This window comes from Pantherophis guttatus, chromosome 7 (assembly GCF_059756535.1).
Source record: "Pantherophis guttatus breed Tessera chromosome 7, ASM5975653v1, whole genome shotgun sequence".
Classification (NCBI taxonomy): domain Eukaryota; kingdom Metazoa; phylum Chordata; class Lepidosauria; order Squamata; family Colubridae; genus Pantherophis; species Pantherophis guttatus.
In genome coordinates, this window is record NC_142069.1 from 11695433 (window position 1) to 11710352 (window position 14920).

General features: G+C 44.2%; 1 long non-coding RNA gene across 2 annotated transcripts; it reads left to right on the top strand.

Annotated features, from left to right (window-relative positions):
• Positions 1–2460: 2460 nt before the first annotated feature.
• On the top strand, positions 2461–14320 carry LOC132712618 (uncharacterized). 2 transcript variants are annotated; one of them, XR_009620043.2, is made up of 3 exons: positions 2461–2499; positions 7691–8340; positions 13966–14320. It is a non-coding gene; the product is annotated as an uncharacterized LOC132712618 (long non-coding RNA). The 2 variants fall into 2 exon arrangements; XR_009623318.2 differs by lacking the exon at positions 13966–14320 and adding an exon at positions 10323–10609.
• The last annotated feature ends 600 nt before the right edge of the window (positions 14321–14920 follow it).

The following is a 14920-nucleotide window of genomic DNA, read 5'->3' on the forward strand; positions in this document are numbered from 1 at the left end:
TGTGGAGCCAACCAGCAACAGGGAGCCACAGCAGAGGGATGAAAGAGCCACATGCAGCTCCAGAGCTGTGGTTTGCTGACCCCTGAACTAATCCAACTCTTTTGGAGAATCCAAGGTTTGAAACACTATTCAATCTATCGTTGGCCAGAAATTAGCAGCAGTGCATTTTCCTTCACGGTTTATCCTGGAAAGAAATCTTCCGCACTCTTTGAGTAGGTCCTTACCGAAGGAGACAGACCAAAACTCTGCTTGATTTTCCTCTGGTTGCTGTTACTGCAAATGGAAATCTAGATATCCATGCATGGGAAAGAAACAGCCAAGACATTTGGTATCTGCAATCCATTCATGTCGGAACTGGCTCAAAGGGATGGTTGTTGAGAAAGCAAAAAGATTGATCTAAATAAGCCAAAAAAAAAAAAAAAAGAAAGAAAGAAAGAAAAGAAAAGAAAAGAAACGATAGTTAATGCTCCATCTCAGAATTTCTAGGAAATTAAGACCCCTTGTATTCTAAGGCTACTCCTATTTTCTCCTGGGATGGAAAAGATCTACAAGAATTTAATAAATCTAAAAAGAAAGCATCTGCCTGGACCAGTGGTAGGATTCAAATTTTTTTACTGCCGGTTCTGTGGGTGTGGCTTGGTGGGCGTGGCTTGGTGGGCATGGCAGGGGAAGGATACTGTAAAATCTCCATTTCCACCCCACTCCAGGGGGAAGGATACGGTAAAATCTTCATTCCCTCTCCACCCCACTGCTTTCCAGCTCCATTCTCCAGTGCAGGGCAACAAAAGAAGATCCAGCCAATCAGTTGGGACTCGATCAGCTGGGACTCAGGAAGCAGCGAATAGATGAGGGCGGGGCCAGCCAGAGATGGTATTTACCGGTTCTCCGAACTACTCACAATTTCCGCTACCGGTTCTCCAGAACCGGTCAGAACCGGCTGAATACCACCTCTGGCCTGGACGACAGATGGATTTATTGGGTAAATTCAATCACAACCCACTTAGTCCTTTCTTTCTCATCTCCACAACAATTCAAAGTTGATCTTCAGTCATTTTGTTGTTTTATGCAAATGGCTTTACCAAAAGGCTTTCAAAGATATTTTGCTTTCAAAGGACAACCGATCCATGATCCCTAGCTTTCAAAGCAGCCGACTGAAGGCGGGCTGCAGCAAGTTTGAATTCATTAGGTTTCCAAGTCAATAATTTATTTAATTAATGAACTAATTAACCGAGTTAAGTACGTTGCACAAAGCCAGCCACACATAGATGCCCAGAGTAGGGAAGGGAATTGGTGCCATCTGCATCAGGATGCCCTTGTACAAATTATTGACTCTGTATTTCTTTCTCAGAGACGCTTCTGATGCAAATGACATAACATGTGGTTTATACCAGACAACTATGCAGCCACAACAGGAGGGAAAACTCGAAAGAGGGGGAAAGAAATTGGGGGTGAAATGCTCAAGTGTGTTCTCCCCGCTCCTGGGCACCGTGCCCAAGTCCCCTTAACTTTGGCAGCACCCCTGTTTTTGAGCCCAACACTTTGAAGAAAGGTTGGGATTCAGATATGATTCATTGTCAGAGTTACTGTATTGACTCCATTAACTCGCTTGCCAGAAAAGATAACATTCATCGCTTTTAGAGCTAGGAAATAGTTTAGATGCCTGCCGGTACCACTACCGACTTCTGGAGAGCGTTTCAAAATCCTTTTGCCAATATATACTCTTTTTTTTTTTTTTAGCCACCTGGAATTTTTCTCGGCATGATTTCTGAGCAATGTTTGAAAAGTGGCAGAAAAGTCTGTTTAGCAACACAATAGTCCCCTGAGATCCGTCAGTTTACTCTGATTGATGTCATTAAGGCCGCTGAGAAATAGTGACCAGCCCATAGTGAATAATCACATATAAGCTAGTGGTGGGATTTTTTCACTACCGGTTCTGTGGGTGTGGCTTGGTGGGCGTGACTTGGTGGGCATGGCAGGGGAAGGATACTGTAAAATCTCCATTCCCACCCCACTCCAAGGGAAGGATATTGCAAAATCCCCATTCCCGCCCGATCAGCTGGGACTTGGGAGGCAGAGAATAGATGGGGGCGGGGCCAGTCAGAATTTTTACTACCGGTTCTCCGAATTACTCAAAATTTCCGCTACCAGTTCTCCAGAACTGGTCAGAATCTGCTGAAACCCACCTCTGGTATAAGCTCATCAGATCTGTCCATACACCACCCTACAATAAACTACACTACATACACTAGAGGTAGTCCTCAATTTACGGCCACAATTGGGACCAGAAATTCCATGGCTAAACAAGTTGGTTGTTTAAGTGAATTGTGATTTGGTTGTTTAAATCAGGGTTGAGGAACTATGGCCCCTTTATGACTTGTGGACTTCAACGCCCAGAATTCCTGAGCCAGCATGTCATAAAGGGGCCAACCTCTGGTTTAAGTGAATCCAGTTTCCCACTTTGACTTTGCTTGGGGGAAGCCAGCTGGGAAGTTGCCAATGGTGAGCATATGACTACAGATGTTGCAACCTCCATAAATACGTGCTGGTGGCCAATTGCCCAAATTTTGATAGATAAACCTGAGGAGGCTGCAAGGACCAGTTGTAAGTCACGTTTTTCAGTGCCCTTGTAACTTTGAATGATCACTAAATAAATGGTCATAAGTCAAGGCAGGGGTGAAATGCTCCCAGTTCAGATTGGATCGCCTAATCCAGTAGTGATGGAGGCGGGTGGTTCGGAGAACCAGTAGCAAAATTCCCTTCCCTCTCCCCCATGCCTAGCTGAGCCGCGTGATCATCAGAGGCTTTTTTTTCTTTTAAATGCCTCTGACAATCCCAGCTGAGTTGCCTGATCGACAGAGGCTTTTTTTTCTTTTAAAAGCCTCTGACGATCCAAGCTGAGTTGCCTGATCGTCAGAGGCATTTAAAAGAAAAAAAGCCTCTGCTGATCAGGCAACTCAGCTGGGATCGTCAGAGCCTTTTGAAAGCATTGTTTTTACAACCTCTTCGCCAAAGAGGTTGTAGAAAAAATAGTTTTAAAAGTAAAAATAAAAAAAATTGGCCACTCAAATTAACCCCCCCCCCCCTTCACCAAGCCACGCCCACAGAACCGGTAGTAACAAATTTTAGATTTCACCACTGAGTCAAGGACTATCTTTATAACTCTATAGCAGTAAGATCTATGGATCATACATTTTGACATAACCATAGTGGTTTAAAAACATATACATACACACATACACATGTATATACACATGTATATATATTTTCTTACTCTTCGTAGGTTTTATGTGTGTTTTTCTTTTAGCCAGGTTTTTCCTACGTAACCAAGATTTTTCTGCAGCCCTAGCTCAGTGGAGTCACATCCACTCGATTCTGGGCTTTTTTCTTTTGGCAGCCAGCAGGCCCTATGCTGCCTGGTGATACATGAAATGTGGGTGTGGTTTACTGATGATGGCTAACGAGCCAGAAATAGATCTATATAAGTCTCTCACCAGGCAGCATAGGGCCTGCTGGCTGCCAGAAGAAAAAAGCCCAGAATCGAATGGATGTGATTCCTCTGAGCTAGGGCTGCAGAAAAATCTTGGTTACGTAGGAAAAACCTGGCTAAAAGAAAAACACACATAAAACCTACGAAGAGTAAGAAAATAGATATTGTACCTTTACAGGGAGGATACATGAGATGTGGGTGTGGCTTACTGATGATGGCTAACGAGCCAGAAATAGTTCTATATAAGTCTCTCACCAGGCAGCATAGGGCCTGCTGGCTGCCAGAAGAAAAAAGCCCAGAATTGAGTGGATGTGACTCCACTGAGCTAGGGCTGCAGAAAAATCTTGGTTACATAGGAAAAACCTGGCTAAAAGAAAAACACATGTATATATATATATACATACACACATACACATTTTTCCTGCACCACAGCATATATATATATATATCCATTTTTTTCCTACAGCACAGCATAACCACTGCTGATATCCTGGCACTGCCATTGGGCTACTAATCCCAGATCCTGATTGGGACAACTTGGGTACTTTCCAAATTCTCAAGAGCTAGAGGGCTGGTCTATGGAGAAAGACATCAGGTAGTTACATTTAAATAGTTTATTCGAGAGTCCGTTTTGCTATAGAGTAGACAAGGGGTGTCAAACTCAATGTCCGCAGGCTGGATGCGGCCCACGGGGTGCTTAGATCTGGCCCGTAGGGCAGTAGTAGGTTTCAAATCCTAGTCACTACTGGTTTGCTCATGGGTGTGCACATGCACGCAATGCTTCTGAGCATGTGCAGAAGCTTCTGCGCATGTGCAGACATCCAGGTGGGTGGGCGGAGCCTCCCGCCATCGCCGCTACTGGTTCGCCTGATCTGGGGCGAACCGGTAGCAACCTACCACTGCCGTAGGGCCACCCTGGAAACAGCAAAGGACCAGGCTGTGGTGGCTCTGCCATTGAAAATGGCGCTCAGGAGGGCTGCGTACGGCCCTCCCGAGCTCTGTTTTCACTGGCAGAGGGTTGCAGGAGACCGTCGCAGCCGAAAATGAAGCTCAGGAGCTGGCAGAGCGCTCGGGCCATCACAGGCACCCTCAACACAAGTAAAGTTGATCTGGCTACGTCCCCTGGCCACACACCCCTGCCCCCCCTCCAAAGTCAAACACAACCCTGATGCGGCCCTTAATGAAATCGAGTTTGACACCCCTGGAGAAGACTGACACTAACTGAGCCTAGCAGTGGTGGGTTCCTTCCGGTTTGGCCTGGTTCTCCCGAGCCGGTAGCGGTGATGATATGACATCACTGAACCGGATCTGCCCCCCCCCCACGCCCCGTGCCCTCCCCGTACTCACCCCCACCCAACCCCTGCATTATTCTTACCTTTCATTTGGCCCCACCCCCAATCTATTGCTGCCTCCTGAGTCCCAGCTGATGGCTATAGGGGGAAAAAAACTGTTTAAACTCTTGCCGCGGGGCTTCAAAGGGCCGCCCTACAGCTGATCAGTGTTAAAAGAAAACAAATGAGCAGACCAGTGCCTGCAAAAATACATGAGTTGATCAGTGCCTGCAAAAATAAATGGGTAGACCAGTGCCTGCAAAAAATAAATGGGTAGATCGGTACAGCTCTGCAAGCAGTTAAAACCCTGGTAGACCAGTACCTCTGCTAAATCCTAAATAATTGTCACATGACCATCAAGCCACGCCCACAAAATAAGCCACGCCCGCAGAACCGGTAGTAAAAAAAATTAGAACCCACCCATGGAGTCTAGACAATGTAGCTCATTTAGAGTGGAGTTTTTAACTTGGAATATATAGCTGGCCACTTGGAGCCAATCTAAAACTGGTATATTTTTTAAAACCTGGGTTCAGCTGCTCAAATTCTTGCTTCATTCCTCACTGTCTACCTGGACCCTGGCCTAGTTAATCTCCTGCACTCCTTTAGTCTCCCCCCCTTCTTCTCTTGAACTCTGTTGTATGGTGGAAGTCTTTAATTACCTTGGCAAATTCCTAGGAATCTTGATGGAGAAACAGCCACACTGTCTGAATTGCTGATGTTTGGCTAAGTGGAAAGTTTAACCAATCTTATCTTCCTGTGAGGCACAATGACTCTGCTGTGTGAAAAAAAAAGGATAATAACGGCATAACTAACCATTAAGACAGGAAATGAACGCGTGTTTTCTATATTCCTCAAGACTCTGGGAATGTTTTCGAACTCAGAGTGGATTCACACAATGAGAAACACGGAAGCTGTGAAAAGCACCCTCGGGACATTATTCCCTCAGTGTTTCACGAGATCATCTAAGAAAGCCCTCCTTGCAGTGTCCTTTGTGCTATTTTTTTGAAATAATTATGAAAGTTTAAAGGCTGCCCAATTGCAAACAACGCTGGGCTGCTTACATTTTAAACGACAGAACAATAACAGAGAAATCAAATCATGTACAGGTAGTCCTCGGCCTGTGAACCACAATTGAGCTCAAAATTTCTGTTGCTAAGTGAGACAGTTAAGTGAATTTCGCCCCAATGTTGGATTTTTTATGCCACAGTTCTTAAGTGAATCACTGCAGTTGTTACGTTAGTAACGCAATTATTAAGTGAATCTGGCTTCCCCATTGACTTTAGTTTATTTGATTTGTATACCGCCCTACTCCCGAAGGACTCAGGGCGGTGAACAGCCAACAATAAAATACATAAATACACAAAATTTGCTTGTCGGACGGTCACAAAAGGAGATCACATGACCCTGGGACACTGCAACCGTTGTAAATAGGAGTCAGCTGCCAAGCATTTGAATTTTGAACCGACCAGGGGTGGGTTCTAAAAATTTTTACTACCGGTTCCGTGGGCGTGGCTTATTTTGTGGGTGTGGCTTGAGGATCATGTGACAATTATTTAGGATTTAGCAGAGGTACTGGTCTACCAGGCTTTTAACTGCTTGCAGAGCTGTACCAATCTACCCATTTATTTTTTGCAGGCACTGGTCTACCCATTTATTTTTGCAGGCACTGATCTACTCATGTATTTTTGCAGGCACTGGTCTACTCATTTGTTTTCTTTTAACACTGATCAGCTGTAGGGCGGCCCTTTGAAGCCCGGTGGCAAGAGTTTAAACAGTTTTTTTCCCTCTAGCCATCAGCTGGGACTCAGGAGGCAGCAATAGATTGGGGGTGGGACCAAATAAAAGGTAAGAATAATGCGGGGGGTGGGTGGGGGTGCAGGGGGGGCACGGGGGGGGAGAACCGGTTTGGTGACATCATATTGTCACCGCTACCAGCTCGGGAGAACCGGGCTGAACCGGGAGGAACCCACCACTGCACCCGACCATGGGGATGCCACCGTATCTTTTGATTAAACTTGTAGGAAAGTCATCTGTAAAAAGGTAAAGGTAAAGGTTCCCCTCGCACATATGTGCTAGTCGTTCCTGACTCTAGGGGTAGGTGCTCATTTCTGTTTCAAAGCCGAAGAGCCAGCGCTGTCCGAAGATGTCTCCGTGGTCATGTGGCCGGCATGACTAAACACCAAAGGCGCACGGAACACTGTTACCTTCCCACCAAAGGTGGTCCCTATTTTTCTACTTGCCTTTTTTACGTGCTTTTGAACTGCTAGGTTGGCAGAAGCTGGGACAAGTAACGGGAGCTCACCCCGTTACACAGCACTAGGGATTCGAACCACTGAACTGCCAACCTTTTGATCAAGCTCATCATCTTAGCCACTGAGCCACCGCATCCTATAAGACATCTGTAGAGCATGCAAAAAAAAAAAAAACGATGAAGGCACTCTTAAAGCCCCACTATTTTTTTTAAACACGTAATGCAAGTATGATTCTTGTTTTTAAAAAGATGAATTTTGATCACACTGATGTGGCTGATACCTTACTTTTTTGATCGCGCTCCTGTAGACAACCATTTTTGGGTAAATAGTAAAATTAAGATTCGCTAATGTACAGATAAATAGACTGTTCAGGTTCAGTTAAGCTAAGCCATGCTTTGTTTTAACCATGGATGGGGTTAAATAAGCCTGACATTCCAAACTAAGCAAAAAAACAAACAGACAACATTATGGTTTTGTGCAATGGGTAATTTACCAATTATTTAATCTTGTGGAATTTCAGGGGAAATGTTGTGTTCTACTACAACTAATGAATTAAATCAGTTTGTTATTTGGAAACCCCCTAAGTGATGGCTCTAAGAGGGGGTGTTTTGTATTTCCAGATCCACTGATGTGGTGTCACAACATGTTTTGGAGGTCGACACTGGAAATGTAAAACGCAGAGTATCATTGCATTGACACAGTGAAGGATCACACTTTAGTTGAGCAAGATCACAAGATGAGTTTCAATTGAGCCTCTTCCAAGTGAAGATTAGGGAAAGGCCAAGATGGATCTGCTCAAGCCAAGAGTATTTTTGGCTCCAAGGCAGGCAACCATTTGGAGAACAGAGAGTGCCCTGCCAGTTCACCACTAATAGGTGTCATTCTCCATGTGAACTAAAGCTTCTCACCATCACGAGGTCATTCATGGTCTCCTCCAAACATTCCATTTCCACAAAAATATATGGCAAACGCTCCAGCTACTCAAGAAAACACTCCGTTCTTAAGAATTGCACTGGACAAAACTTCACAAATCCAAGAATCAGTACGTCATGCTTGTTTACCCAGGAGAATTCCTCCATGAATACAGTCCTTATTTATGAGCAGGACTTCAGTGAAGATTTGATAAGACTTCAAGGCACAGGCCAAGCTGACTTTAAAGTTCAGTCGAAGGTGGAGGACAGCGAAGGGAGCAGACAAGATCACAGAGACAGGAGAAGCTTGAGGGGTGGCAGGAAAGACAAGCAGAATGGTGAATAAGAAGGAGAAGTAGGTATGGATGTCTTACAAGCATATTTCCTGAGTCATGTGCCACATGTTTTTGCTATACTGCAAAAACAGTGGATGATGATGATGGTGATGGTGATGATGACGATGATGAACCGGTAAGGAAGATAAGTAGATTTCACTCCTGGCTAACAGTAAACAACAGCCTAATTAAGGAACCACCAAGTTCATGCCCACCAACACTGACACGGCAAACCACATGTCTATAAACGAAAAGCAAAGTCCATTCCCTTTTAACACTGATGAGGCTACCTAGTTGGGTAATGAAACGTCTGCAAGAAAACAACCAAGGTCAGAGAGCACCAAGGACCCCACAGTTCAACCCTGAGTCACAAATCTTCTCTTCCCTCGGCTATTCTTGTTTCTACTAGGTGGGTTCAGAGGTGGGTTTCAGCAGGTTCTGATCAGTTCTGGAGAACCGGTAGTGGAAATTTTGAGTAGTTCGGAGAACCGGTAAATACCACCTCTGACTGGCCCCGCCCCCATCTATTCTCTGCCTCCCAAGTCCCAGCTGATAGGGAGGAAATGGGGATTTTGCAGTATCCTTCCCCTCAGGGGTGGGTTCTAAATTTTTTTACTACCAGTTATGTGGGTGTGGCTTATTTTGTGGGCATGGTTTGATGGTCATGTGACAATTCCTTAGGATTTAGCAGAGGTATTGGTCTACTTTTAACTGCTTGCAGAGCTGTACCGGTCTACCCATTTGTTTTTGGAGTGTTCTGGTCTACCTATTTGTTTTTGGAGCACACTGATCTAACACCACACTGCCTTTTACCACTGATCAACTGTAGGACAGCCCTTTGAAGTGCCATGGCAAGAGTTAAAACAAGTTTTTTTCCTTCTAGCCGATCAGCTGGGACTCGGGAGGCAGCAAATAGATTGGGGGCAGGGCCAGGCAGAGGTGGTATTTGCCGGTTCTCCGAACTACTCAAAATTTCCACTACCGGTTCGCAAGAACTGGGGAGAACCGGTAACAACCCACCACTGCTACCCCTGGAGTGGGGAGGAAATGGGGATTTTATTTATTTATTTATTTATTTATTTATTTATTTATTTATTTATTTATTTATTTATTTATTTATTTATTTATGAGATTTATATGCCGCCCTATCTCCAGCCGGAATCAGGGCGGCTCACAACAGTAAAAAAACATCTAATGAAAAAGTTAAAAAGAAATTAAATCCAAATCTCATAATTTAACAGTTAAAAGTGCAATTAAGACTAACAAGTTAAAAATTAAAACCCCATCAGTCCAGGCCAGCCAAACGAAACAGCCACGTTTTCAGGTCATGATGGAAAGAGCGGAGGTCGGGGGCCACCCAGAGCTCCAGGGGCAGTTGATTCCAAAGGGTAGGTGCGCCCACAGAGAAAGCTCTCCCCCTGGGGGTCGCCAGCTGACACTGTCTGGCCAACGGCACCCTGAGGAGGCCCTCTCTGTGGGAACGCACGGGGCGATGGGCAGCCGTTGCTGGCTGCAGATAGCCCCCCAATTTTGCAGTATCCTTCCCCTGGAATGGGGAGGAAATGGAGATTTTACAGTATCCTTCCCCTGCCACGCCCACCAAGCCACACCCACCAAGCCACACCCAGAGAACTGGTAGTAAAAATTTTTGAAACGCACCACTGGGTGGGTTGATGTTACCACAGTTCCCATCATCCCCCAGTCTACATGATACTGGGGCTGGTGGGAGATCAAATCAAGCAACAGCTTTGCGAGAACTGTGCTGGTTAAGCAGCTCATTAAGGTACCACCACTTTCCATCTTGCTGTTGCAACATCTGAGCAGCATTGATTCCACAGCGGAGACAGATGTGCGATGGAGTTTAATTGTGAACAAAAAAGCGGACTGAAAAGGCGAGAAATGCAGCTCTGGCGTTTTTTCCTTTCCACCATTGTTGAAAGACTGAAACACAGTCAGGCTGATAAAGGGCAAGATCACATGTTTGACGTCGAGATTTCCCCTTTCAGACTGTACGGGATCCAGATTGGTTTGTTGGTCTATCTTATCAAGCAAGTGTTATCTTCTTGGGAGTGCAAATGCCAAAATAGAAAGACGAGGCCTTGCCTTTATCTTAAAGGGAGTATGATCTCACTACTCTTTCAAAAGGCCTCCGTATAAATCTGTGGGGGCTTCCCACATCAATCATGCCACATACCCTCGAGCGAAATGAATGATGAGCTACTCAGATTCTCACCCATGTTGTGGGGCTCCTCTCCAACCCCATTTCAATGAATAATATTTGTCCTAAGACCCAATGTAAGTTTAAGTTTAAGTTTATTTATTTGTCAAGCATATATAAGATTACAGGTAAAAAGAATAAACATAATTTGAATACATGAAAAGAGTAAGAGTAAAAAGGAATATTAGGACAGGGATGGTAGGCACTCTGGTGCACTTATGCACGCCCCTTACAGACCTTTTAGGAATGGGGTGAGGTCAACAGTAGACAGTTTAAGGTTAAAGTTTTGGGGGTTTGGGGATGAAACCACAGAGTCAGGTAGTGCATTCCAGGCATTGACCACTCTGTTACTGAAGTCATATTTTCTGCAACCGAGTTTGGAACGGTTTACCTTGAGTTCGTATCTATTATTTGCTCGTGTATTGTTGAGATTGAAACTGAAGTAGTCATTGACAGGAAAGACATTGTGGCAGATAATTTTATGTACTATGCTTAGGTCAGACTGAAGTTGGCATAGTTCTAAGTTGTCCAAGCCCAAAATTTGGAATCTGGTGGTATAAGATATTTATATTTTGGTTATTGGAATGGAGGACTCTTCTTGTAAAATATCTCTGGGCTGTCTCAATTTGTATTTATGTCCCATATGCAGTGTGGAGTTCCAGGCAGATGAACTGTATTTGAGAATTGGTCTAGCAAATGTTTTGTATGCTCTAGTTAGTAGTACAACATTACCAGAGAAGAAGCTACACAAGATTAAGTTAACAACTGTTAAAGCCTTTTTGGCAATGTTGTTACAGTGGGCTCGGGCACTTAGATCTTTAGAAATGGGTACTCCAAGGTCCTTGACTGTGGAGTTGGGATCGCAGAAACACCCAGGAACATAGAAGAGTTCAGAGGCAGATGCATAAAAAAATGTCTTAAACGTATTTATTCATATGACAAAGCATATTAACTATGTACAACAGAGATCAAGTCTCATGAGGAACAAACATGAAGAGAGAGAGATGGAGAGAGAGCAAGGTGGAAAAGGTTGGAGGGGGTTTTATACTCAGGGTAAGCCCCTCCTTTCCACATAGGGGTGGAGACACTCTCTGCCTCCAATAGTGTCTATATGACACATGTGCCAATGGCTTGCAAATACTTGACATTGACAGAGTGAGGGTCATCTACAAGGTCATGTCCATCTAATTTGTATTTTATGTTTTGATTTTTTTTTTGCCAATGTGCAAAACAGAGTATTTGTTGATTGAGATTTGAAGTTGCCACTTGTTAGACCAATCTGACATATAGTCAAGGTCTTTTTGAAGGGTAGTTGCCTTGTTGGTGGTGTTGAATAGTTTAACATCATCAGCGAACACAGAGAACACATTCAAAGAGAGATTGGCTGAAGTGGTTCAGTTGAAGCGGTGTCGCTTCAGAATTATGAATGAAAGGAAGGGGAAGGAGAGGAGGGGAAGGAGAGGAGGAAAGAAGAAAGTAGAAGAGGATAGAAGAAGGGAGGAAAGGGAAAGAGAGGAGAAGGAGAAGAAGGATTGTTGTAAAATAAGGGAGATGGAATGGTAGAAGAGCAACCCTGAGCATACTTAAATTGTTTAGGATGAAGAACGAATTAATATGAAAGTCAAAAGAGCATATGTACGATCAACAATAGATTAGAGACTGTACACTTATGACATGTTTATGAGAAATAAAAACAAAAAACTTTTCAAAAAAAAACCAAAAACGAATTATGAATGAAGAACCACAGATTTTTTTTTAAGATCTGAGATTGATAAAATTCTTCATGAATCATATGAAAAATCTCTGACTGGAATTCTGCAGAGCTGTTGGGAATCAAGTGGAAATGTTGACCTAAATGGGCAAAGAGTTGGTCCTAACAGAATTGGAAGGGGTCTTAGAGGTCTTCTAGTCCAACCCTCTCCTCAGGCAGGAAACTCTCCACAATTTCAGACAAATGGTTGTCCAGTCTCTTAAAAACCTCCAGTGTTGGAGCATCGATAACTTCTGGAGGAAAGCCATTCCCATTAATTGCTCTGTCAGGAAAGTCCTCCTAGGTTCTAGGTTGGATCTCTCCTTGATTAGTTTCTACCCATTGTTTCTTGCCTTGTCTTTGGTACTTTGGAGAATAGTTTGACCCCCTCTTCTTTGTGGCAGACCCTGAGATAGTGAAATGCTACTATCTTGTCATTCCTAGATCTTCTTTTCAAAAACTAAAGGTAAAGGTTCCCCTCGCACATATGTGCTAGTCATTCCCAACTCTAGGGGTCGTTGCCCATTTCTGTTTCAAAGCCGAAGAGCCAGCGCTGTCTGAAGACGTCTCCATGGTCATGTGGCTGGCATGACTAAATGCCAAAGGTGCACGGAAGGCTGTTACCTTCCCACCAAAGACGGTCCCTATTTTTCTACTTGCATGGGGTTTTTTACGTGCTTTCGAACTTCTAGGTTGGCAGAAGCTGGGACAAGTAACGGGAGCTCACCCTGTTATGTGGCACTAGGGATTCGAACCGCTGAACTGCTGACCTTTTGATCGAGAAGCTCAGCATCTTATCCACTGAGCCACCGCATCCCCTTTTCATTAAACTAGACATACCCAATTCCAGCAACCGTTCTTTGTATATTTTAGTTTTCAGTCCCCTAATCAGTGGTGGGTTGCCCCATGTTTGGACCGGTTCTATAGAACCGGTAGTAAAACCAGAGGGAGGCTCCACCCACTGACCCCGACATCATCAGAACGCTTCTGCGCATGTGCAGAAGAGCGCACATGTGCGGCCCCTTTGCAAACCGGTAGTAAAGAGGAATAGAACCCACCCCTGCCCCTAATCATCTTTGTTGCTCTTCTCTGTACTCTTTCTAGAATCCCAATATCTTTTTTATATGGTAGCGACCAAAACTGGATGCAGTATGATGCAATTTCCTATAAAAATTTAAAGGAAGCAAGAAGAAAGCATGGCTTAATATTGCCTTCATTGGGGTTTTTTTGGGGGGAGGTGGAAAGGCAGTTTCAACAGCATCCCTTTAAATCTACTCGCTTAGTAACCTAGCATGAAGGAAGTTTACTTTTGCAAGCTGCTGTGCATGATAGAACAATTCTTAGTAGCTCATAAATCTCTTGACTTTTGCAAAGGCTTTTTCACAATGATCAGATACAAGCAATTGTTTCACTTGAGGGGTTGGTGAAAAATATCTGATTGCTATCGCTGAGCTCTTATTGACTTAAAACAAAGGAGTTGGCAGTTTAATCAGTGGCCATTCCTCTGCCTGGGGCAGATTCCCAAATCAGGATTTCATCTCCTCCACTGAGAAATTCAAACAAGGATTAAAATGGTTTTGACCCTCCAACGAAGCCTTAAGGTCTAAAGTGGGGTGAAGTGAGAAACCTTTGAGGATATTGTAAAAGACAGCTCAAGTTTGCTCTTTTCTCTTATCGGCAGAATTTGGTGGCTGAAGTCCATCAGGCTGCCACAGCATCAGGGTTGCCAAAGCAAAGCTTCGAATAAATAAAGATTTGAATAAGAAGAAGAAGAATAAAAAGCCAAAGTGGCGAACATCTACAAAGATCTTGTATGAGAATCAAAATCTTGCCAAATCTGTCTCTATCTATCTCATGAGAGTGGAAATATTCGTAAGCAAAAAAATAATCTTTGAAAATTGGAAAGTCAATGGATGTCCTGTAGAATTGCCATGAACATCACACTATCTGTGATTGCTGGATTGTTCGCTTCTACTTTATTAATATTAGATTTTGCAAAGTTGGGCTCAGAACTATTAAGAAACTAAAGGTGATATAGGTAATCTTTGACTCACAACTGTAGTGAAGCCTACGATTGAGTGCCAATAAATTGTGGCTGCTCCAAAAATGGCAGCCAGTTCCGGGATCATGTCACATGGCCCAGGGGTGAAGCAGCCTACTCTCATTCCTTAACATGAGCTCGGGAGATCTGGAATGGATGTTGGGTAGAGAGGGATGTGACAGGAAATAGCAGGAGGGTCTTTTGCATCCCCGGGGTGAGTTGTAAGGGGAATGACCACAGGTGCTGCAGTGGCCATAACTTCAAAACCAGATCCTAATTGGCTTTTGAGCCTCGGTGGCGCAGTGGTTAGAGTGCAGTACTGCAGGCTACTTCTGCTGCCTGCCGACTGCCTACAATTTGGCAGTTCAAATCTCACCAGGCTCAAGGTTGACTCAGCCTTCCATCCTTCCAAGGTGGGTAAAATGAGGACCCAGATTGTTGGGGGCAATAGGCTGACTCTGTAAACCGCTTAGAGAGGGCTGTAAAGCACACCCAGCAACCGGGCAGAGAACCCCTTGCTAAAATTTTTGAAGCCCACCCCTGGTTTGGTTAGTCTACAGATAGGAGACCATGTGGAAATCCCAAGGCTGTAAAT